Source organism: Notolepis coatsorum (genome assembly GCF_963971535.1).
Source record: "Notolepis coatsorum genome assembly, chromosome: 15".
Classification (NCBI taxonomy): Eukaryota; Metazoa; Chordata; class Actinopteri; order Aulopiformes; family Paralepididae; genus Notolepis; species Notolepis coatsorum.
In genome coordinates, this window is record NC_140179.1 from 84,051,581 (window position 1) to 84,077,179 (window position 25,599).

Sequence of the window (25,599 nt, forward strand, 5' to 3'; positions counted from 1 at the left end):
TTCTATTAGCCTCGCCACGGGTCGTGTATAAGTTCGCCCTTGGACGAGCACCTCAGCTGCTCGGACCTTGCCATCGGCACCGGTGATCACTTTGCTTACGCGGCCAGCCGGCCACATAGCTCTGGGTAGTGACTGGTCGATAATCATGACGACTGTTCCTTCTGTCAAATTGTCTCTCTCTTTTACCCACTTCTGGCGGGTCTGTAGAGACGGTAGGTAGTGGAGTAGAAAGCTGTTCCAAAACTTGTCAGCTAGTACTTGACTGTACCTCCACATTCTTCGGCCGTTCGCTTCTTCAGGCCTGTACATTGTCTGGGGTAGCGCGGGGTCCAGCCGCCCCATCAAGAGTGTGTTGGGGGTGACTGGGTCGACATCTGCTACATCACTGGAGACGTAGCCGAGGGGCTTGGAGTTCAATACTCCCTCGATCTCCGTGAGGACTGTCATTAGGACTTCTTCCGCCACAGTCTGGGCCCCAAGCACGGCGTACAGGGCTGTCTTTATAGAACGTACTTCTCGTTCCCAGGTTCCACCGAAGTGGGGTGCGTTCGGGGGATTAAACTGGAAGTCAATCTGGGATGGAGCGAGGTGGGTCTTAAGTTCTGGGCCCATAGCTTGGAAGCTCTCTCTCAGCTCTCTTTCTCCGCCTTTGAAGTTTGTCCCGTGATCAGACAACAATGTAGACGGTTTTCCTTTCCGTGATGTGAATCTTCGGAAGGCCATAAGGAATGAGTCTGTGCTCATGGTTGGAAGGAGTTCGATATGTATCGCTCTGGTGGTCATGCATTTGAATACAATACCCCACCGCTTCTCGGTTCCTCTTCCTTTCTTTATATACAACGGGCCAAAACAGTCCATGCCTGTGGAGTGGAATGGCTTGTCGCCGAGTCGGAGGCGACAGGGAGGTAGGTCAGCCATCCGGGGTATGCTGGGCTGCGCGCGCCACTTTCGGCAGTCTAGACAGGTTCGCTGGAAGCGTCGCACTGCTTCTCTTCCTTGAAGTATCCAATAGCGACGTCTGATCTCCGCGAAGACTCTCTCTGCTCCTGCGTGGTGTACATCCTCGTCGTATTTCTTTATGATCAGCTCTGTGACCTTGTGTCGGCTGTTCAAGACTATCGGGTACTTAACGTCATCCGGTAGATCGGGGGCTCTCCGCAGACGACCACCCACTCTGATGAGATTATGGGCGTCGCTCTCGGGTGCCAGGTGGAGCAGTCTGCTGTCTGATGGGACGGGCTTTCCTCCCTGTAGACAGTCTAGCTCGTCGGGGAACGAGTCTCTCTGGGCTCGTTGTAGTAGAAGAAGTTCTGCTTCTTCGTAGTCAGCTGCTGAAATGTCGGCAGTGTGCTGAATCTCTGGGTGGTGCCACAGGAATGTCTTTAGCTGCGCACTCTGTAGGGTAATGCAATCATCTATGTTGGGGTCTGTGGAGGCGACTGTGCTCAGTCCACAGAACATAGGTTTCTTGTTCTCAGCCTCCTCTTTACTCGCTTCCCGTGGGGTGGGCGTAGGCCACTCTTCTTCCGGGAGCTTGAGGAACTCTGGTCCGTCACTGTAGATGTTGCGACGGGTGAGGTCATCCAGGGACATTCCCCGGGTGATGACGTCAGCTGGGTTGTGTTTGGTGTCCACATACCGCCAGCTCGCTGCTTCTGTTAACTCTTGAATCTCGGTGACTCTGACTCCCACGAAGACCTTGTATCTGCATGAATCAGACTTGATCCATGTGAGTACTGTCGTGGAATCTGACCACAAGATTGTTCTGTGCACCGGAATGGTGAGTTCACGTTGGATTAACGTGGCTAGATGCGCTCCTGCTAGGGCTGCGCAGAGCTCTAGACGCGGGATAGATTGTTGCTTTCGTGGGGCTATTCTTGAGCGAGCCAGGATGAAAGCAGTGTGTATCTCTCCTCCCTTCTCTTGGGCACGCAAGTAGGCCACCGATCCATAGGCTACTTCGGAGGCGTCACTGAAGACGTGTAGATCCATCTTGCATGTCTCTGGCCTCACTGTGGGTGGGAAGTAGCTGCGACGTATATTGACGCCTGGGAGTGAGCGGAGCTCCGTCTCCCACTCTCTCCATGTGGAGGCAAGGTGTGCGGGTATTGGGTCGTCCCAGCCCTGGTCCTTGTCCCATAGTGCTCGTACAATCATCTTTGCCCTGGTGGTGTAAGGTAGAATACATCCCAACGGGTCATATTGTCTGGCGAGTGTTCTGTACACACTCCGTCTGGTGGTCGGTATCGCCGTCGACCTTCCCTGCTCCGTGGTCAGGGGTTTGTGTCTATAGTGGAGCGAGTCTGTTTTGAAGCGCCAGACTAGTCCTAGTGTCATTTCTTGGGCTTCTCCTGGGATTGTCGTCATCCAGGTCTCGCTGCTGGCAGCCTTGTCCGCAGGGGAGAGGCTGCGCAATACGTGCGGGTCGCTGCTGGCCCACTGCCTGAGATCAAAGCCGTCTTTGATCAGAGAGGCGCGGAGCAGCGCACGGCGTCGCCAGTCAATCTTCTTTACGTGTCCCGCTGTGATTAGCTTCTCAATCTCAGCGCGGTACACACTCTCTTGAGCGGGGTCTTTGGCTAGGCGCCGCTCTGTGTTCAATAGATACCGCTCCGTGGCGTCTTTCTTTGCGTGAAAGGTGGGCATTCCCTCTCGCCTCAGGAGTGGAGTTGCGTATCTCATCACTCCGCCGACTGTGACTCTCTTTGTCCCTTGCTCGAGGAGGTTTATGGCGTAAATGTCTTCTTTAGAACGAATGTCTTTCTTTTCGTTCTTAAAGGGCATTGTCTCTAGTGTCCATAGCCTCTCGACATGCTGCAGGAGAGTGGTGTCTTCTTCTGTCACTCTGGAGTGGAGGCAGCTAGTGGCTGCTGTTCGGTTGAGAGATTTAGCGAGGGGGCCTTGTAGTGTCCACCCTAGGCGGGTCTCGACTGCTGCAGGACAGCCTCGGGGTCCTGTATGGACCCGGTCTATCGGGACGATGAGGTCTGCATGGTCGGAGCCTATCAGCAGGGTCGGGGTGGCGCCGTCTATGAGCGGGATAGGTAGTTGACGCAGGTGCACATATTTATCCATCAGCTTGGCGATGGGGTAGGTGTACTGTGATAGTCCTATTTCTTGGCTGGTGAAAGCATTTGTAATCCTATACCGTCGCTCTGGCTGCCCGCTTGCTGCGATAGTGAAGGAGACATTCTCGCCCTTTATCGTCTTTAAATCTCTTCTTATTGTCCGAATCGTCATTTGGTTCTCGCTCCCCCGCAGTCCCAGCTGGGCCGCAGCGGATGCGAGCAGAAGGGTCTTCTCTGACCCGTCATCAAGGACGGCGTAAGTGTCCATGACTTTATCTTGGTAGCTCAATGTTACACGGACTACCTTTAAGAGCACTTGGGCGCCGCTGCTGCTGGCGGGGTCAATGTACATGACACTTGCCTTGGTGCTGCTCGATGGTGCAGGTGCAGGCTTTCTTCTGTTACTGTCGTGTAGTACATCTAGATGGGCTCCGTCACACCGACTGCACCTCTTCTTTAGGCGGCATTCGGCTGCCATGTGACTGCGTGCACATCGGTAACAGCGCCTGTTGGACTTTATCCATTGACTCACTTCTTCTGCATTCATCTTTGTGAACAGGTCACATTGTGACAGCCAGTGTTCCTTCTCGCAGTACGGGCACACCATCTTCCACTTCTCTTTTCTCGAGGGGGTACTGTGGTTCTTACTGCTCGGTACTGATTCTGATTGGTGCATGACAGTCACCGATCTTCTTCCATCGTTTATTCTCCTGGGTCCCTCTCTGGAGCTTGGTGTGCTCCGCACGAACGTATCCAGTCGTAAGCTGCTGACTTCTCTCGCCAGGAAGTCGGCTAGATCGAGGAGGGATGGTTCGGGCCCGTTAGGATCACGGTGGTCTCTCTGCCGCCTGAAGCGCTCTTGTCTGGCGGGTGGCAGCTTCTCTAAAATCCTCTCGACGTTAGAGTTGGCGTATAGCTCGTGCATACCCTTTTCTCGTTGCGCTCCCAGCATCCCTACCAGGGACTGCACTTTTATAGACGGGTCGTCTAATGAGCGATTGTCTGTTGCTGGGGGTAGGCGGTCAATATGCCTTATCTCTTGGATTACGTAATCCCATATACGTCCATATCTCTGGTCCAGCGCTGCTAGAGCCGCGGTGTATGGGGTCGTAGAGGTGGCATAGGCTAGCGCTATATTGTGCGCTCGCGGTACTTTCAGGTGCTTCAGTAATATTGCATACTTGTGGCGTTCATCAGCGACATCCACCATCATTGTCTCTAAGCACATCCGGAGCTCCGTGTACTGTGCTCGATTCTCATAGGTGAAGTCTGGAAACGTCGGCGTGGCAATGTATGACGCCGTGGATGGCTGATACATCGGCGAGCGTTGGGGGAGAGACCTCCTAGGCGAGTCTCCTCTTGCGCCTCTCTGTGGGCTGGTACCGGCAGGGTACCATGGCCCGCTGGTCCAGGTGCTATTCCTCGGGGCTGGTCGTGCGTCATGCTCACCCGTGAATAGAGTCGGGGGTCTGTAGCGCAGCGCCGCGGGGGTATAACCTGGGCTGTACTGGACCTCCTGGTCCGGTGGAGTACTGTGCTGTCGTCGGGCTTGGTTCTCCTCCTCTCCCTCTTCTTCTTCTATCAGGTCCTCTAGATCCTGTAGTCGTTTATTTAGCTTCTCCGCAGTGTATGCCGCTCCTTCCTTGTAGCTGGGTCTCGCTTGGACCGGTCTGGGAAGGGGGTCTGCGGGGGGTATAGGCTTGGTCTGTTGGTCAAGTTCAGGGTCGCTTGCTCGGTTAGGAGACGCTGCCCTTGACTGTTGTCTTGACGAGTTCCTTGAACCCCTGGCGGAGGGAGAGGGTGTTGCCTTGAGGATCAGCTGCTCCATTAGCTGCGCTTGTAGTCTGTCGCGCTCGGCTTCGCGCTTGGTGAGATCTGCTTCTCTTTGGGCACCGGCAGCGGCACGCTGGGCATCGGCCCGGTCTCTTGCCATATTCTCTTCCGTCTGAAGGCGTCTCATCTCCAGGCGTATGCGCTCTTCCTCGCTCCGTTGCTGTGTCTGGAGTCGATCGCGTTCACCCTGAAGTCGATCGCGTTCACCCTGAAGTCGATCGCGTTCGGTAGAGGCTGTCAGGCTGGCGAGGAACGCCTGTGATAGCATCCTCTCCGCTTCGCTGGGGGAAGACGGTTGTAGAGGTGAGCCGCTCCTGGCTGTACTCGTTGGGGAGTCCTGGAGCTCTATTTCCTCGGCGCTCTCCTCCTCTTCTTCCGTGCAGAGTTCTCTCTCTGTAGGGTTGTCTTCCTCCCGGGGCTGGTCGGGGACTACTTCTTCGGTATTGGCGGGGGGTAAAGGCATGTCAGCTCCCTCCTGGTCCCCACCGTGAGCTTGGTCAGTTACATTAGAACCCACTAGGGCCTCTGTGGTCGGGGTAACCTGGTCGTTAAGGGCAGACATAATTTTACTTTCTACTTTTACCGCGTTTACCGTTTGTCGAAGGCTAGGTAGTTGACTGACAGCGTAATCCTCTAAGTACTGAGGTGTCTGTCGTCTGCGCCGCGGGCGTTCTACGTTAGGAGGACCGTTTCGTGGAGTGTTCATCATAGGCCATTTCAATATTAATAACACTATATTAATATTACACTAGTTACCCTCCGGCTCGAAGGACCAATTGTAACTGAGGGGTACAATTCCCTGACTGTATTGATAAGTATGGTATCATTAAACCACTACCGATTATGTACTTTAACTACTGGCCACACAGTACATGATATAGATATGATGAACACTTTCCCACCTGATGAAACGAAGTCCACACAAATGTATAAATCGAATATTTTATATAGCAAAGGGTATATACAACGTTCACTTAATGACATTTATGATTTGAATGCACTTGTAAGGCAAATGAGTATTCGTAGGCAAATCAACATTGAATGTCCAATCTCTGGTTACGCAGGGAGCAAGTATACAACCTGGTTCTTTAGGGAACTATAGCGATGGTACTTAAATGATTATAGCTGGATACACTAAAGGGGGGTCCCGCTGGTTGTAAGTCAGTAGGGGGGGGGGGGGGGGGGGTTAGGAGAGCCGCCGGCGATATCCCATCTGGCCAACGATTTCTTGGGAGAATTCAGAGTGCTGAACACGGTGCCCACAGAACCTCGGTCCACAGACGAATACAGCTGGGCCCTCTTGTAGACGGTAGCTGCCGGTCCACAACGAAGAGACGTGAGGCGACCTCACTCGGGGTAGAGCGCCGTCTCACCTGGACTCCTCTCGGGGGGTAGTTCCAACACTCAGCAGTGTTGGCTGTTATCCATGGCATAATCAAAGCACCCAAAGCAAGTAGATAATCCAAGCCGTGTAGGGCTCGCCGTCGTCCGGGTAAAGTAATCCAATGTACAGGTCCACTCGTCCTGGCCCAGAACTCCTCGGATGAAAGCACCACACGTGGTCTGCCCAGCCTGGTTAAGACTCTAGATAACGCCAGGAACGATGGGGGTACTGCTCACTTTATAACTCTAACCGAACGATGCACCATACATAATAGACTATTATTAACTTAATAGAAATACGTCCCCCTCGACGGTATAGTGCCAAACTATGACAATTCAACTATTAATCCACACGATGTCTCAATGCCTATTCTGAGGCCAAGTAGGCCATACTGCACCACACGTGGGTCGTGGGTGAGGCTTCACGTCTGTTACTAGGTTGGAGGGTAAAGGACTAATGGACTAAAAGAAAGTTCTACTTTACTTGCGCCATATATATATGCGCTGTGAACAAATAGTACCATTCGTATTTCGCCAGACGTATTCCTACGCGGAACCGGGCTTGTAACGACATGTTCGTCGGCACGATTGAACTTGAACCAAGGGGCTTGGCTGCTGGCGCCAGGTTCTTGTCCAATGGTAGAATGAAACTATTATGGGCTGTTAGTAGACTAAAGGGATATTCAGTGTATATGTACAAGGAATATACAAGGGATATCAAACGATATACAAATACTATTAAATATATATCCATAAATAAATATATATATTCGGTTTAATCTGATCCTTCACAACACTAAGTATTAAGACAGTGAGTTAAAGTTGGTCTGTATAAAGTCTAAGTATTAAGACAGTGAGTTAAAGTTGGTCTTTATAAAGTCTAAGTATTAAGACAGTGAGTTAAAGTTCAAGTTCAAGTTTGTTTTTATTTGTCACATATAAACGTACATGTACTTCACAGTGAAATGCTTTGTTCTGTATGAGCCCCTGAGAATGTGCTTCATACAGTAAAAAAAAGTAAATGAGGAATAACACTATACAATATACAATACAATATATAAACTAAAGTACAACCTAAGTACAATCTAAGGTACAATGAGACAATGAGGTACAAATGCAGACTTAATGAGGTACAACATTTTTAAGGCAAGGTGCAAATGCAAATGAGGAATGAATGTAGTGCAACTCTTTTAATAATAGATAAATATAATGTAGTGTTAACGTGTCTAAAGTGAGTGTTAAAGGGGAGATGAAGCAGTGAACAATTTGATCCTAGTTTGTTTGTTGTGTACCTTGTGTAAGACAGGGTCCTATAATAAAATGTGAAATCCTGCTTATTTGTCTGAAAAATCAAATATAATTTCCCTGTTTTCGCCATGGGCGGTGCCATTTTGTTGCTGACGTCACGGTGTTGGTTTGGTGTATACACTGCTGGTTAGCTGCATAGTAAACATGGACTGTCGGGTCAGTCAAATGTTGCCTACCAAACAACGGGACCGCGCGGTGGTTCTTTTTGTATTGCTCCTGGCTGTTCAAACTAATTTTACCGTGTGAAAGAGAGAGGAAAGTTGGTTAATTTCCACAAACTACCAGTGAAAAAAACAGTGTTGTTGGCACGTTGGCTCAGGCTGGCTGCACTCAGGCGGCGCGATCAGCCTGTTGGACAGGGAATGAAGATCTCCAGCGAACACTTCATTGCCTCGGATTATGTTGTTGGGGGTGGGAGGTTTGTCCAGAAGACCACTAATCAGCTGAAGCCTGATGCGGTTCCCTCGGTCTTCGACAGACAGACCGGCGGCGGCGCAGGCAGTTCAGCGTCGGGAGCATTTAGCCTGCTGGCTACCTAGCTCCAGTTCAACCAGCCGAGCGTCGGGAGTCGGACCATTTAGCCTGCTGGCTACCTAGCTCCAGTTCAACCAGCCGAGCGTCGGGACCATTTAGCCTGCTGGCTACCTAGCGCCAGGTACCAGCGTTAGCTCCCGGAGCGATGGCTAGTTAGTTAGCACCAGCCGGGTACCAGCGTTAGCTCCCGGAGCGATGGCTAGTTAGTTAGCACCAGCCGGGTACCGGCGTTAGCAACCGGAGCGATGGCTAGTTAGTTAGCACCAGCCGGGTGAGTGTTTGTTTAAAGTGAGTGAGTGTGTGCATGTGGATGTGTGTGCAATGAGTGTAGATGGATGGGTTGATGATGTTACATAGAGTCAAGTTGGTCTTCATAAAGTCTAAGTATTAAGACAGTGAGCTAAAGCCTTTTAAAATACATTTATCTAGAATGTTGATGCCATTATTTAAACGATTTGATTGTTGTCTTTCTTGTTCCTTTGTAGGGATACTCTGGCCCCGACCTCATCAATTCAAAGGTAATCAATCAATCAATCAAGACACAACCTTTATGATTGCCACACAAGCTTTTTTGCCACACAATTGTTTTGGTACAACATGGTAGTTCAGTTCCTGTCATACACCATATCCCTTTATAACACACACAAAGAAACATATCCCATTATAATCCATTATAACCAGTGGCGGCCGGCCGATAGAGGGTGCTGGGGCGCCGCCCCCCCCCCTGGTGAAGAGGGAAGGAGAAGAAGAAAATGTTAAATCTTTATTTTAGACTCCTAAAAATAAACTAAACATGTTTAAAATGAATAATTTTTACTCATTTTAAGTGTTTGTGTTTCAAATGCACAATAACGTTAATATATCAAATATAAATCATTGTTTTGTGCGTGATTCACATGACGTCACTCTCTCTCCTGAGAGAGAGTATACCTCCGAACCTGGGCGCATAGACGTAGCGCGCACACTGTGCGCATCACTGTGCGCATCACTGTATCGTCGCAGCCAATGTAAATAGGTCAAGCAAATACATTTCGCCTATCAGTGCATTCAAATATGATTTTTCTAGCGCTCGAAGCAAGCTCTGTGCCACTGTACTCGTCACGTCATCAGACAGAAAATAATGCGAGGAGGAGCCAGTCAGTCCAGTTAGTAGTATTTTTGTTTAGATTCATTGCGTTAGCTTAGCTAGGCTCGTGGTTCGGTAATAAGATATAAGAAGTGTATTCTCAGGAGTTGGAGAGATCAGCACGAGATACTGTACATTACTGACAGTGTTGGATTTGGAATTATATGGAGTCTGGACACACACTTTATCAAGCCGGACCACAAAAGCTTCTCAAAGGGTTAACGCGACGGCTCGAGGCTCGTTCCAAACAACAAGTGAGTCTAACAATATGTACTGTTCTGTAGTTACTGAAACTGATTGAATATGGCAAGTCAAGATTCAAGAGGTTTATTTGTCACATACATACACAAGGCGTGCAGTGAGGTCTGATATATGAGTGAGTGACCGCGATATATATCTCTCTCTTTCTCTCTCCTTGTATCAAGGGTAGTAGTATAGTATATATTCAGATTGCACCTTTGATATTCATCTGCACCTTTGATTACACTGCCTACTTGCTCATATGCTTATATTCAGAGTTAATTATATTGTTTTTGTTATTTATATCTGTACTATAATTGTATTGCCTATATTTATGTCTTCTACTATTACCCTGCCCGTACCTGTACCCCCCCCCCCCCCCCCACGCTGCTGTGACGCCTGCATTTCCACAAGGGGATCAATAACATCTTATCTTATCTCATCTTTTAAGAGCTCAGCCAATCAACCATAGAATGAAGACGTGCTTCCATTCTTATTTCTTATTCTTGGGTGGTGGGGCTAACCATTTGCTTACATCTGGATCTGTCACGGTTCCTACCTGGCTACTCTCTCTCTCTCTCTCTCTCTCTCTCTCTCTCTCTCTCTCTCTCTCTCTCTCTCTCTCTCTCTCTCTCTCTCTCTCTCTCTCTCTCTCTCTCTCTCTCTCTCTCTCTCTCTCTCTCGCAGTACGCATTGATTCATGATCATTACATTATGATCGACTGGAATAAAAAAAAATAGCTTTACATACTGTAGCTGTCCCTTTGTTCATTAATGTTTAACCTAAATGTAGAACAACTCACCAAAAGTGACCATTGCAAAAACTATTTGACCAAAAAATCCTCCCCCTACCCCCTGCGCCCACCCAAAAGTGGATCGGACCGGCCGCCACTGATTATAACCCCATTATAAATCCACTATAACCCCATTATAATGCATTATAACTAGGGATGTCCGATATTATCGGCCTACCGATATTGGCATTAAAATGTGGTATCGGAAAATATCGGTTTTCAAAAAAAAAAAATCTTCTTTTTTTTTTACATTTCTATAACCTTTATTTACCCAGGCAAGCAAGTAAGAACACATTCTGATTTAATTTATTGTCAAAAGTATGCATAATATTGTTTTAATTCCACAAAAAGAGATATGTAAGGGATAATGTATAGCTACGAGGTCATTGTCGCAAAATAATTGACCGACACAGAGTTTAAAATACCGAGGCGCCTCGCCGAGGTGTTTTAAACGTCAGTGAAGGTCAATTATTTTGCGACAATGATCGAGTATATACATTATCCCGCTTATTACATGGCTAACTTACTAACAATATACCTAATTCATTTTACATCGACTCGTTGGTTCTGGGCTTCTGGCTCCGCTCGTCGCTCCGCCCCCTGTCATCGCCGGCAGCTTCGCCGGCGGCAGCACTGATGTCAGTGGGCTTGATTGCGAACAGCTGCGCACAGCGGTCATTATTGTGGGCTTGATTGCGAACAGCTGCGCACAGTGGTCATTATTGTGTGATAATTGACCGCTGCTAGGGGTAACGGAGCGCTATTGACCAATCACAAGCAAGCATTTCGGCGAATGTGAAAACGCCATGTAATAAGTAATGTTAATTACCTGAAATTATTCCTTTTTTGGGGGGGGGGGGAAACCCTGCATATATCGGTATCGGTTGATATCGGTTGAATTAAGAGTTGGACAATATCGGTATATCAGTATCGGTAAAAAAGCCAATATCGAGCATCCCTAATTATAACCCATTTTAACCCCATCATAGGGATGTCCGATATTATCGGCCTACCGATATTATCGGCCGATATTGGCATTAAAATGTGATATCGGAAATGATCAGTATCGGTTAAAAAAAATATATAATAATAATATATATATATATATATATTTTTTTTTTACATTTATCTAACCTTTATTTACACAGGCAAGCAAGTAAGAACTAATTCTGATTTTATTTATTGTCAAAAGTATGCATAATGTGTTAATTCCACGACAAGAGATATGTAATGTTAATTACCTGAAATTGTTGATATCGCTATTGGAAATGATGAGTTGGACAATATCAGTATATCGGTATCGGTAAAAAAGCCTATATCAAACATCCCTAATCATAACCCATTCTAGCCATTATAACCTCACTAGAATCCAATTATAACCCATTGTAGCCTCATTATAACCCCATTATAACCCATTTCAAAAGCTATGTTTTAGCTTAGTGTGTTAAAGGTTGTGCTTAAAGGGGCACTTGTTGCACATAATCTCACACACATCCAAAAACTCGAAATTGTTTTGTACACAATCGTTACGTTTGACAGTTATTGAGGGTAAACAAGTTTGAATATGGCCACCAGTGTTGTCATCGGGGACAGTGAATCTTTTTCATCTACATTATTTCATGGAGCTGGATGTGTGTGAGAATTTATTTTTGGTGAAGTGCCCTTTAAGCTTTAAACACACTAAATACAACTTCAATTTAACACAGATTTAGTATACTTTCTGAATACATACAAAGTATACTAAAGAATACAAGGTGTACTTCTAGAAAAGATACTTAAAGTATACTTTTCCTGCATGGGCAATTTAGTTCCCCAACATATCAAGTTACCTAACAGGCAGAAAGCACAACAAAATCAATCAATCAATCAACCAGTCAATGATACTGTTAACTGACCAGTATTTCTGTGTCTCTTCCAGTCCTGCGGTATGACATTATTTGAATTCCTTGACTTGTTATTCAAATTCACCTTGGGATTTTGCTTTGGATTCGCTGTTATTGCGGTGAGTGACACTGTTTTTACACTTTCTGCATATATAGGTGTGTGTGTGCATGGATGTATTATGTATCTCTGTTATATGTCAGTTAGTAGGTAGGTGTGTAAACCTACCCACGTTGTATTTTTTTTTTTTTTTTTTTTTTTGTTATTGTTTTGTTGTTCATATTCTGTTTGTAGCTTTAAATAGCTTCTTGGGAGACCTGGGCCCCGTTCCCCGTACCTGGATAACTGAGTTAGCCGGATAACTTTCGGTGAAGTCTGACTTAAGCCGGACTTTCCGGTTCCCCGTACCTGGATAACTGAGTTAGCCGGATAACTTTCGGTGAAGTCTGACTTAAGCCGGACTTTCCGGTTCCCCGTACCTGGATTGTCCAAATCACCATGACAACAGATCCATAAGTTTGAGCCTGGTCGAAAGCAGGGTTTAAGTTCAAGTTAGCTGGATGAACCATCGCCACGCCCCCGCAAAGAAGTGACAGCCCGTTTCCTGAAATTATTCCCACAGTCTACGATCTGCATTATACCATTCTGAATTACGTTTTTGTGCTCCATTCTTCCAGAGGGGGCTTTTGAAATGTAAAATAGACCCAAAATGCTGATACTAAATTCACTTTGTCCTAAATAATGCACGTTATATATACCGTGGCGCTCGCTCGGTGCGATGTACACATTATGTGGTTATTTTAATTGTAACTGGGATTAAGATGTCTGATGAGATGCGCTGTTTGACGGATTTGAGAAATTGAATGAGCCGTTGACGTCACATTAATGAATGAGGATAAAGAGATGAAACTTCATTCAAAATAAAGAATATTCTAAACACGGGTCTCTTGTTCATTAATGTATAAACAATGAATTTATCCCATCTGGCACAGTGGTGCAGCGGTAGTGCTCAATCCTGGCAACCCAGCGACCGGTGTTCGAAACCCCGTGTTTCCAATATAATTTTTTGGAATATAATATTAATGATTATACGCCAAAGTAGCCTAGTTTTACGTTGAAATATTATAAATCTACATGCATTGAGGATGTCATTCTTTATATAGCTCTCAACGTGCACCAAATTGAATTATTCCTACATCGCAAAAAGAAGGGGAAGACTAGGTTTCGAACCCCGGTCGTCTGCGTGAAAGTCAAAAGAAGAACCCGTTACACCACAGTGGAGATAAGTAAAAGATCGACCATACATCAATCAATGGGAAGAGAGCCGTATCGTTATCCTGTATAACAGTTTAACTAATTATTTTCGCTAGCAAGATCTCATTTGATTATTCAATCCAGCAGGCAAGTTTAAAGAAATATAATCTGATTGATTGAGGTAATGAGGGACTTAAAATTAGCCTATAGATAACGCATTTAACTTGTCGGCGAGGCGATTGAGCCGTACTGCAATATGTTAATAAAGTTTTAAATCAATTAATCAATCAATGCCGCTAGAGAATCAGGATCTCTGCTATCGATACGTGCTGGCTTTTCAACTGGAGCGGCCGCGCGCACTTATCCTGGGTCTCAAGTCTGGCTTGAGTTAACGAGACTGAATCCACCTTCGAGGAACAGGAAAATCCCGGCTTCAAACATCGGGTTAACTGAATCTGGATAATGACATCTTGATCGACTTAGTTGAACCAGGTACGGGGAACGGGGCCCTGGCACATGCACACAATTTACGACATTGTTATCACTTGAGGATACTCGCATGTAATATGTATCGTGTGTGTGTGTGAATAAATTCATTCATTCATTCATTCATTCATTCATTCATTCATTCATTCATTCATTCATTCATTCATTCATTCATTCATTCATTCATTCATTCATTCATTCATTCATTCATGTGTGTGTGTGTGTGTGTGTGTGTGCATGTGTAAACATTTTTGAGAGAACAATGTTCCAGGTGTCACTCAAGTTTCACTCATGAATATTATGATCTCCGCTCGCCAACAGTTTGGCTTCTGATTATATCCATAGAATATACACACATGAGCACACACACATGAGCACACACACACACACACACACACACACACACACACACACACACACACACACACACACACACACACACACACACACACACACACACGGCAACCGCTAAAACTATCACTTAAACAAAATGTCACTTTAAGGAAAAATAGAAAGTCACTTTAAAGGAAGGAGGTACTAATAGTATATTATAGTTTAGATACATTAAGGGCTAGATCCACAAAGAATGGATTGCACGGAGCAAGTTGCACCCTTACTTACAATTCATTATGAATTGAAAATGGGGGACCCTGATGTAAACAAGACGAAAGTCTTTCTCTGGTCTGCATCCCCTTAACAATTGTGTGTATTGAGTTGTACTGTATTGTACCCATTCTGCAATCTGTTAATAAAATGTCTGTCTGTCTGTCTGTCTGTCTGTCTGTCTGTCTGTCTGTCTGTCTGTCTGTCTGTCTGTCTGTCTGTCTGTCTGTCTGTCTGTCTGTCTGTCTGTCTGTCTGTCTGTCTGTCTGTCTGTCTGTCTGTCTGTCTGTCTGTCTGTCTGTCTGTCTGTCTGTCTGTCTGTCTCTCTCTCTCTCTCTCCTCTCCCTCTCTCCCTCCCTCTCTCTATCCCTCTACAGTTCCTTGGTTTGCTGGTGTCTCTCCTGATGATCTGGCAGGTCAGACGTCATGACAGTGGGACTATAGGACAGTCTATGGCCATGAAGGGCTGAGGATCACCCTGACCGCGACCTACTGTACGACCTATAACCCTGTAATAAACCTAACCCATTAACCCCCGGCCTATAACTGTAGAATAGGTGCACGGTTTATCGTCCTGAAGCCTTGACCGCTAACCATTGACACATGACCCAACCCTCCGAACACTTGACACTCAGCCCCTAACGCCTTAACTCTCTCACTGCCGCACAACCAAAACGGTTAACCATTTCACTGTGACAATTCACAGAAGGTTAACCCTTTCACTGCCACACAACATCCGGTTAACCCTTTCACTGCCACACGACAGAAGGTTAACCCTTTATTATCACACAACCGACGGCGTGATCGCCATGGTGACGCGTGATCGCCACTGTGACGCGCAATCGTCATGTTGACGCGTGATCGTCATGGTGATGTGTGATCATCATGTTGACATTGAAAATAAAAGAAATAAATCAAATTACTTCACAGAGGCCACCGTAAAAGCCATTAACCCTCGCTAACCCTTAACAGTTCACATTCCTCGATGATCAGCTCGTAACACAGCAGCTGAGGAAGAACCTGCGTCATTGCACTCTTCTGTCAACACAGTTATCACATGTGTTTACACATTACACAGGCTTGTCGTCACATGTTGTGTACCATGTTATGAACACTTGTGTGTCACGTGTTATAAATACTTGTTTCACTTCAATATGGGAAAGAGGGACCCCCAAAAAACACAACGTTATGCATATTTTTCACAATAAATAAAACAAGAATTTGTTCTTACTTGCTTGCCTGGGTAAGTAAATGTTAAATAAAAATTTTTTTTAATGAAAAAATGCCAATTAATTAATGCCAATATCGGCCGATAATATCGGTAGGCCGATAATATCGGACATCCCTAGCTAGGAACCATTGCTTTAGGCCTTTGAGCTTTAACCTCTAATCTCTACACTCTAACCTCTACACTCTAACCCTCTACACTCTAACCTCTACACTCTAACCTCTACACTCTAACCTCTACACTCTACACTCTAACCTCTACACTCTAACCCTCTACACTCTAACCTCTACACTCTACACTCTAACCTCTACACTCTAACCTCTACACTCTAACCTCTACACTCTAACCTCTACACTCTAACCTCTAACCTCTATACTCTACACTCTAACCTCTATACTCTACACTCTAACCTCTACACTCTAACCTCTACACTCTAACCCTCTACACTCTAACCTCTATACTCTAACCCTCTACACTCTACACTCTACACTCTAACCTCTACACTCTACACTCTAACCTCTACACTCTAACCCTCTACACTCTACACTCTACACTCTAACCTCTACACTCTACACTCTAACCTCTACACTCTAACCCTCTAACCTCTACACTCTAACCCTCTACACTCTAACCTCTACACTCTAACCCTCTACACTCTACACTCTAACCTCTACACTCTACACTCTAACCTCTACACTCTAACCTCTATACTCTAACCCTCTACACTCTACACTCTACACTCTAACCTCTACACTCTACACTCTAACCTCTACACTCTAACCCTCTACACTCTAACCTCTACACTCTAACCCTCTACACTCTAACCTCTACACTCTAACCCTCTACACTCTACACTCTAACCTCTACACTCTACACTCTAACCTCTACACTCTAACCTTTACACTCTAACCCTCTACACTCTAACCTCTACACTCTAACCTCTACACTCTAACCCTCTACACTCTAACCTCTACACTCTAACCTCTACACTCTACCCTCTACACTCTAACCCTCTACACTCTAACCTCTACACTCTAACCTCTACACTCTAACCCTCTACACTCTAACCTCTATACTCTACACTCTAACCTCTACACTCTAACCCTCTACACTCTACACTCTAACCTCTACACTCTAACCTCTACACTCTAACCTCTACACTCTAACCCTCTACACTCTAACCTCTACACTCTAACCTCTACACTCTAACCTCTACACTCTAACATCTACACTCTAACCCTCTACACTCTAACCTCTACACTCTAACCTCTACACTCTAACCTCTACACTCTAACCTCTACACTCTAACCCTCTACACTCTAACCTCTACACTCTACACTCTAAACCCCTAACCTCTACACTCTAACCTCTACACTCTAACCTCTAACCTCTACACTCTACACTCTAACCTCTAACCTCTACACTCTAACCTCTATACTCTAGACTCTAACCTCTATACTCTAACCTCTACACTCTAACCTCTACACTCTAACCTCTACACTCTAACCTCTATACTCTACACTCTAACCTCTATACTCTACACTCTAACCTCTACACTCTAACCTCTACACTCTAACCTCTACACTCTATACTCTACACTCTAACCTCTACACTCTAACCCTCTACACTCTAACCCTCTAACCTCTACACCTCTTGACTTGATTTATGCACTAGCCCCAAATCTGATGCCAACCACTGTAGCCAGTGTCTAGCCTGTTCACAGGACACTGGACCTTCCCCCCGCGTCAGGGCCACAGAACTCCTGGAAAGCATTTTCTGTGTCTACCATAGGTCACGACAGCGGTGTTCCCCTCGTTAAGCATCCGCTCCACAACATTTAAATACGAAAGCAGCTGATTTGTTGACATGATATGACACATAATTCCTACATTTCTGTATATTGGAGAATTAGTTTTAGGACCTTACTGTATATTGGAGAATTTATTTGAGCACCTTACTTCTAATAAAAGTCTACTGATCTGAGACAGTAACCCCCTGCCTCTGGAACCACATGCTGGCCTGTGATCAGATCCCAATAAAACCTTCCCTCCAGTGTCTCCCCTAACTCATTCAGCGCCGGAGCGATATGCCCGATATAGGTCTAGAACGCCACAGCTTTAATCAATGGGGGGACTGCGATATTTGCGAGTGCTTAAAATATATCTTAAATTATAGCTATGGGTCTCATACACCCGTCGATTATCAGTGAGTTGCTTCCAGTCAGCATGTACAAAACGGATTGTTTTTTCATCTGTACATTTCCGTTTTATACCGTTTTGAATATGAGTATAGTTTTGGTGCTTCAGAGTAATTCCAGGAAAAGACGCGATAATAGCCCTTAAGTGGAATACACTAAACACTAGAGGTGGGCATAGATAAATTTTTTAATCTAGATTCATCTATCTGCAATCCTGGAGTTAATCTAGATTCATCTAGATTCAAATGGCTCATTTGAAGTCTGCCGAAGGCATTCAAAATATGTGTGTTCTACCGAAAATAATGACCAGAAGTAAGTCCTTACTTTTTATTTCCTCCTTAAGTTTCTCAGGCCAGGTGGCCCATTACACCATGAGCCCATCTCCCGTTTCCAAAATGCATTACAGACTGTTTGAAAAAGCTGTTTCGCTATGATAATTGGTAATGAAATATCAAAATAATAAGTTCAATAATATGTACTTTAATAAATTGTTTTATTCAGAACACAAATAATGTTACCAGTACAGTCACTCAGTAGCTATGTGACATGGCTTGACTCAATCAGTTCAATCTCTACTTCTCCTTCTTCCACCAGTCACTCAGGCAGACCAGCTTGTTCACATTGGCTGGTGACAAACTAGCTCTCTTCTTCTGTACAATATGGCCTGATAAAGAGAACAGTCTCTCGCATGGGACAGTTGAGGCAGGGCTCCCCAAGTACTTCAGGGCAATGTGGGCCAGCTTACCATGGACAGCAGTGTGGTCTGACCACCACTTCAGTGGACACTAGGGCCAGGGCCGGATTAACGACCGGGCCGTTTGGGCCGCGGCCCGTGGGCCTCTAGTGACGGGGGGCATAAAAAAAATAATAATATATATTTTTAATTTTTTTTTTTTTAATACATTTTCTTTTCTTATTTTGGAGATCGATGTCATACTGACACACACACACACACACACACACACACACACACATGTATTTTGTTGTTTTGAAACATTTGAAACAGTCTATATACAAAAACCTTCACTGCCTACCTTTGACCAGGGTATGACATGTACATGCCACGCCCCCTGATACAGACCTCCTGTACTGTCTTTCCATCCTAAGCCCCGCCCACTCACTACTGAATTAGTAACCTAACCCCTAAATGTTGACAGCTAAACCTTACAGCTACCTGCTAAGCTTAAAGGTATCCAATGGAGTTTTTGACCACTAGTTGAGGAATTTGGCGCTATAGCGCACGGTAGATACACGCATAGTAAGCATGTCTAGAGCACAGGGGAAAATGTAGAACATGAAAAGAGCACACTGGAGGCGTGTAAACATGCCCTTGTGCTTCAAATTGAGTGGTCGATAAGATGTTCCACAAAACCGAATAAGCTAGCTGTCTGTCAATCAAAGGAGATCAGATTCATTACAACTTTGCCAAAACTGAAAGTGAAACTAAACATGGACAGGGTGTACACATTGCGAGAGCAAGGAAAATGGTGAAAATGTTACTTTGTAAAGGTTATATGAAGTAGGAAATGTATTCAGATTGTAGACTATAGAACAAGAATAGAAAACCCTGTCTATTAGGCTGGAAATGTGAAGGTCACTGTTTATGTTACCTTTTCAACCAGTCAGTTATTTGGTGTGCCTTAGAGTTTTGTTGTTTTGCCAAAGTATGCCTCAATTCTTCCTCTCAGTCCAAATACTGGCCTTATAGAAAAGAATAGTTTACTCTGTCTCACTCGAGTCCATTTAAAATGTTCAGATGTCAAGCTGTGTTTTCTTACCTACCTTATATTCCCACGTACATTCGTAACTAAAGACATTGGAGGTTCTGCACTTTCAGATGAAGTACAACATACAGTATTCCAAATGATTGTTGACTATACATGAAGACTAAGACTAAATACTGTACAAGACTTCAACTCCCCCACAACACAAACACAAACACACACTTGTCCTGTTGTCCTATTAACCTACTAACTACCCTACCCTGACAGTGTCTATGTAAGATGTCAAATGTGTATTTCGTTGTTTGCTGTTCAGCTGTTCTTCATGTTTACCTTGGATTTGTATGCAGCACGTTTTTATGAAGTTTTTATATTGTTGTACTTTTCTTTTCTTTGGGAGATGTTTCTGTATTACCCTTCTTTTCAGTGTTCACACTTTATTGTAGCATGAACACAAAATTCCACCCTAAACCAGATTTCACATGGAGTATGTTATTACATTATTCACAGTATTCTCATCAGGTGTTTTGTCATACAATATGTAATTTAATGATAATCACCTGCTGTTTGATTACAATCTGCGATGGAATACTATGAAGTGTTTGGTTTTTACATTGTGGTCTACAACAACAACAATCTGATGTTCTCAAAATGAAGAGCATTCTAATTCCATTGGAACACAATCTAACATGGATTTAATGCAATGGATAATAAATACATATATCAATATATATGTAAGTTACATGTTTAAACGTGTAATCCCTCCTGCAAGCATGTCAATAATAAAGCTGTGGCAAACTGTGATCTGACAAGAACGTGTAGTAAATTACAGTATACACTTCTGTGGAAGTGGAAGCTACCTGCTAGCGAGTTTAGACAGTTAGCTTGATACCAGTTGAACCAAGCCACCAAACTAGATCTGACAGCTGACCTTTCTGCAGCATTGCAGTTTAGAATTGACTCAGCATGGTGTTTAGGCTATATTGTTAATTAGCTAATAGATAATAGCTTCAGCTTACTGTCATGTTGAGAAAACCTGTGACTTGTACTGTATGTTTTGAGGTGGATTGTATTTTTAAAGTAAATTCAGTTATAAAGCAAAGCATAGAGAATCTGTCTCATGTCGTCAGTTATAAAGCCTGTCATTAAATAAAGCGTAAAGAATCTGTCTCATGTCGTCAGTTATAAAGCCTGTCATTAAATAAAGCGTAAAGAATCTGTATCATGTCGTCAGTTATAAAGCATAAATAATCTGTATCATGTCGTCAGTTATAAAGCATAAATAATCTGTATCATGTCATCAGTTATAAAGCACAGAGACTCTGTCTCATGTCATCAGTTATAAAGCACAGAAAATCTGTCTCATGTCATCAGTTATAAAGCCTGTCATTTAAGTAAGGGATACATAATCTGTCTGATGGCATTAGTTATAAAGCCTGACATGTAATAAAGCATAAAGAATCTGTCTCATGTCATCAGTTATAAAGCCTGACATGTAAGTAAGGGATACATAATCTGGCTCATGTCATTAGTTATAAAGCCTGACATGTAATAAAGCCTACAAAATCTGTCTCATGTCATTATAAAGCCTGACATGTAATAAAGCATACATACTGTAATATGTCTCATGTCATTAGTTATAAAGCCTGACATGTAATAAAGCATGCATAATCTGGCTCATGTCATTAGTTATAAAGCCTGACATGTAATAAAGCATGCATAGTTTGTCTCATGTCATTAGTTATAAAGCCTGACATGTAATAAAGCATGCATAGTCTGTCTCATGTCATTAGTTATAAAGCCTGACATGTAATAAAGCATACATAATCTGTCTCATGTCATTAGTTATAAAGCCTGACATGTAATAAAGCATACATACTGTAATCTGTCTCATGTCATCAGCTATAAAGCCAGATATGGGAGAGAGAGAACAGGAGAGAGAGAACAGGGGAGAGAGAACAGGGGAAAGAGAGACCAGGAAGGAGAGAGAGAACAGGGGAGAGAGAAAACAGGGGAGAGAGAAAACAGGCACCAGAGAGCAGACTGTCTGGTATGTACGGCATGCGTTTCTTACTGGAAATAGCCCTGTGGGTGAATACCCCTACAAGGTCAAAGAGGATCTGGCACCTTATCACTTCCTGTCTGGAGAAACACACTGCATGACCCCACAGTCAGCTTATTACCAGCAGCAACACTCTGTCAACAGTAGCTTCAGGTCAACAGGTGACGGCTTCAGTTATCTGTCTCATAAACATGGAGCATTGGATGTAGTCCTGCTTAGCATCAGTTGACCCCACTGTGAGGAAAAACATGACACGGCTGCGTTTACATGGACGGTTTATTCCCCTTTTCATTCGGAATTAACGTTCAATCCATTCCGATGTAAGTGGCCTGTTTATTCCGTTTATCATTCCGAATGAAAGCTTTTTTTTCTTTTTTTTTTAGCGTTTATCGCTTTTCTGGTCAAGCGTGACCGACAGTTGTAGAGTGAAACGGGTGGGAGAACAGGGGAAGACATTCAGCAAATGACGGCGGGTCCGGGAATCGAACTCGGAGTCAACCAGACTCCTCAGAGTCCTCCCGACGCAGCAATAGCGTCGAGATACGTGGTGAGCTACTGGAGCTCCCCTGAATGAAAGCTTTTTATATCCATGTACCCAGCTTTTCACGCATTTTTCGGAATTAGTTCCCCCCGGTCTTTCTGCGCATGATTGCGCATAGGCTACACACAAGTTACATACAAGATGGCGGACAGGAGCAAGCGATGGTCGAGGGCTGAAACTATTTATTTAATAAATGCTATGGAGGACTTAAAAATAATAGAACGATCAGATGGGAGGAAGTATAAAAATGCTGAACTACTTAGGACAGTTTCAGCCAAACTGAATGACGTCGGCTATGCGAACAGGGACGTCCATCAGGTCCAAAATAAATGGAAGCAGTTGAAACAAGAATACAACAAGGCGAAAGCCAAAAATAAAACCAGTGGTTCTGACCCCTCCAACTGGCCTTTTTTTGACGAGATGGACCGGGTGATGGGAGGAAGACCAATGGCCACCGCAGACGAACACGGTGTAGACTGTGACTTTGGGGAAGAAAGGGAGACGGAGACGGCGAACTATGAGTCAGGTTAGCCAACCCTTGTCTGTTTGCATCTATATTAGCTAGCTAGCTAACATTAGCTACTAATATTTCCGACTACTACTAGCATCTTGTTGATGTCTTTTGCCGTTGTAACGTTAGCAACCCACAACCGGACAATACTTTGTGCTTGCTTAACGTTGTTAATTTTGGCATAAAAGCGTAACACTACGTTGCATGTTTACAATGGTTGAAGGCTACTAGCTACTACTTTAGAGCATCTAATGTTACTACTACCACCACTGCAACTAGCCTAGCTAGTGTTACAGCTATTGTCATCATAGCCTACTAGCTAGTACTACTACTCACTTCCAACGTGTGTGTGTGAGCGAGAGAAATAGCTAGCTATGTATCTCTTGAGTTTTGGGAGATGGAGAGCCAGCCCGGATACAAAAAGATCCACTCCTTGTGTTTCAGATGATGTACATAACGGTGAGTTTGGAAGACTGCTCATCCAGTGACCAAACGGATGTGGAGAGACCTGGTTCATCCCTGGCTGGAGATTATGGAGATGTTGGTGATGCTGCGAGTGTTCCCGATGCTACCAACACTCTGCCTATAAGTATGTTTTAATCATTTTGAACAAATGGTGTGTGTGTGTGTGTGTGCGTGTGCGTGTGTGCGTGTGCGTGGGTGGAAAGAAAAGGGGAATTACTGTGCTGCTTACCTTGATCACAGCAGCTTGCTTAATTTAAAACCATAGGATTAGTATTTTTCTAACCTAGTTAAGTACTAACCTAGGATTAGATGGACTCTTATTATACACTGTAATATATAAGAATGTACTGCCAACTGAGTAAAAAAAATGCTTTGTATAGGAAAGAAGACACCCAAAGCCAAATCTGGGTACCAGAAAACTCTGCAGACCTGGTCCGCAGAACAAAAATTGATGATGGAGGAAATGCAGGTCAGGGAGCACGAGTGGGCGGAGCAGCAACAGGAACGCAGAGACCAGCGAGAAAGGCAACAACAACAACAGCGAGATGTACAGGAGGAGAACCTTGTTACACGCATAATAGAGCAAAATACAAGGTCCACTGAAAGACTTGTAGGTATGATGTTCGAAGGCCTCAGGACACTCCTACCTCCCGCACAGCCAGTTCCACCTCCCCCCAGTACCATTATCCTCAGTACTATCCAGTCCCACACCAGCAACCCCACTCCCAACTCCAGCATTTCCCTGCACAGCATGCACAACGGGGCCCAGCGCCCAGACCCAGGGAAAACCCAGACGCAGAGTCTGTGTACACACAACTAGACTAGATCCAATAAAATCACACACACAAGCACATGTAGAGAGAGGGAGAGGTTTAGAGGGGGCGGGTAGGATGGAGGCAGAGATCAAGGAGTATTAAACAAGGAGAGACAGGTGAGAGACAGGTGAGAGGCAGGTGAGAGACGGGAGAGAGGCAGGTGAGAGACGGGTGAGAGACGGGTGAGAGACGGGAGAGAGACAGGTGAGAGGCAGGTGAGAGACGGGAGAGAGGCGGGTGAGAGACGGGTGAGAGACGGGTGAGAGACGGGAGAGAGACAGGTGAGAGGCAGGTGAGAGACGGGAGAGAGGCAGGTGAGAGACGGGTGAGAGACGGGTGAGAGGCAGGTGAGAGGCAGGTGAGAGGCAGGTGAGAGACAGGTGAGAGACAGGTGAGAGACAGGTGAGAGACAGGAGAGAGACGGGAGATAGACGGGTGAGAGACAGGAGAGAGACGGGTGAGAGACGGGTGAAAGACGGGAGAGAGACGGGTGAGAGACAGGTGAGAGGCAGGTGAGAGACAGGTGAGAGGCGGGTGAGAGACGGGAGAGAGACGGGTGAGAGACGGGTGAGAGGCAGGTGAGAGACAGGTGAGAGACAGGTGAGAGACGGGAGAGAGACGGGTGAGAGACGGGTGAGAGACGGGTGAGAGGCAGGTGAGAGACGGGGGAGAGACAGGTGTTTAATACTCCTTGGCAGAGATAAGGAAATAGGTAGAGTGAGAGAGAGGTTGGGCCCAATCTCAAATCAAACCCTTGAAGGTTTCATTCTTGAAATAGTTATTTTATTTGTTTCAGGTGAAGAAAAAAAAAATACTCTTGGGCTGCAGTTTTGCGTGGCAGCTCTGTGGAGCTAGTGTAAATGTCCTGTGCGAAGCGGGAAGTGTCTCGCTAGATTGATCGTCAGTGCCTGCCTTGCCCTGTTGTTGTCTAAAAGGTTATTCCTCTGAGCTGGATGGGTAGGCTGAGGATATTCCAGATTGTCAATCTTGTCCAGCCAGTTGACGTTGCCATGGTCGCTCTCTTGTCGACAGAAGTTGTGCAGGGCACAGCGGGCGGCGATCATCTTGGGGGCGAATGTGAAGTGAAACTCACGTCTCTTCTGTAGGACACGAAATCGCGACTTGAGAAGACCATAGGTCTGTTCAACCATAACGCGTACAGAGCTCAGGTACACGTTGAAGGACTCTTGTTCAGGGGTCAGGTTAGGGGATGTTTGGTAGCCTTTGATGAGCCAATCGAGGAGTGGGTATAGGCAGGATCACCAACTATCTGGAGCCGGACATCTTCTCCCTCGATGTTCCGGACACCCTGACAAGGGGGAAATGTTTAATTAGCATTTTCAAAACTATTTCTGGTCTTACAGGTAATTACACATTTTGGAGAGAAAATGTGAATGAGGTAAGCCTGAATATGTGATATAAATGTAGGCTACTCTTTCCGGTGTCTGCATGCATGCCTACCTGTGGCAGCAGATGGGCTCTTCGAAAGAGGCCAGAGTTCTGGAAAACCATTGAATCATGGGCGCATCCAGGCATCTTGCAGCTGACA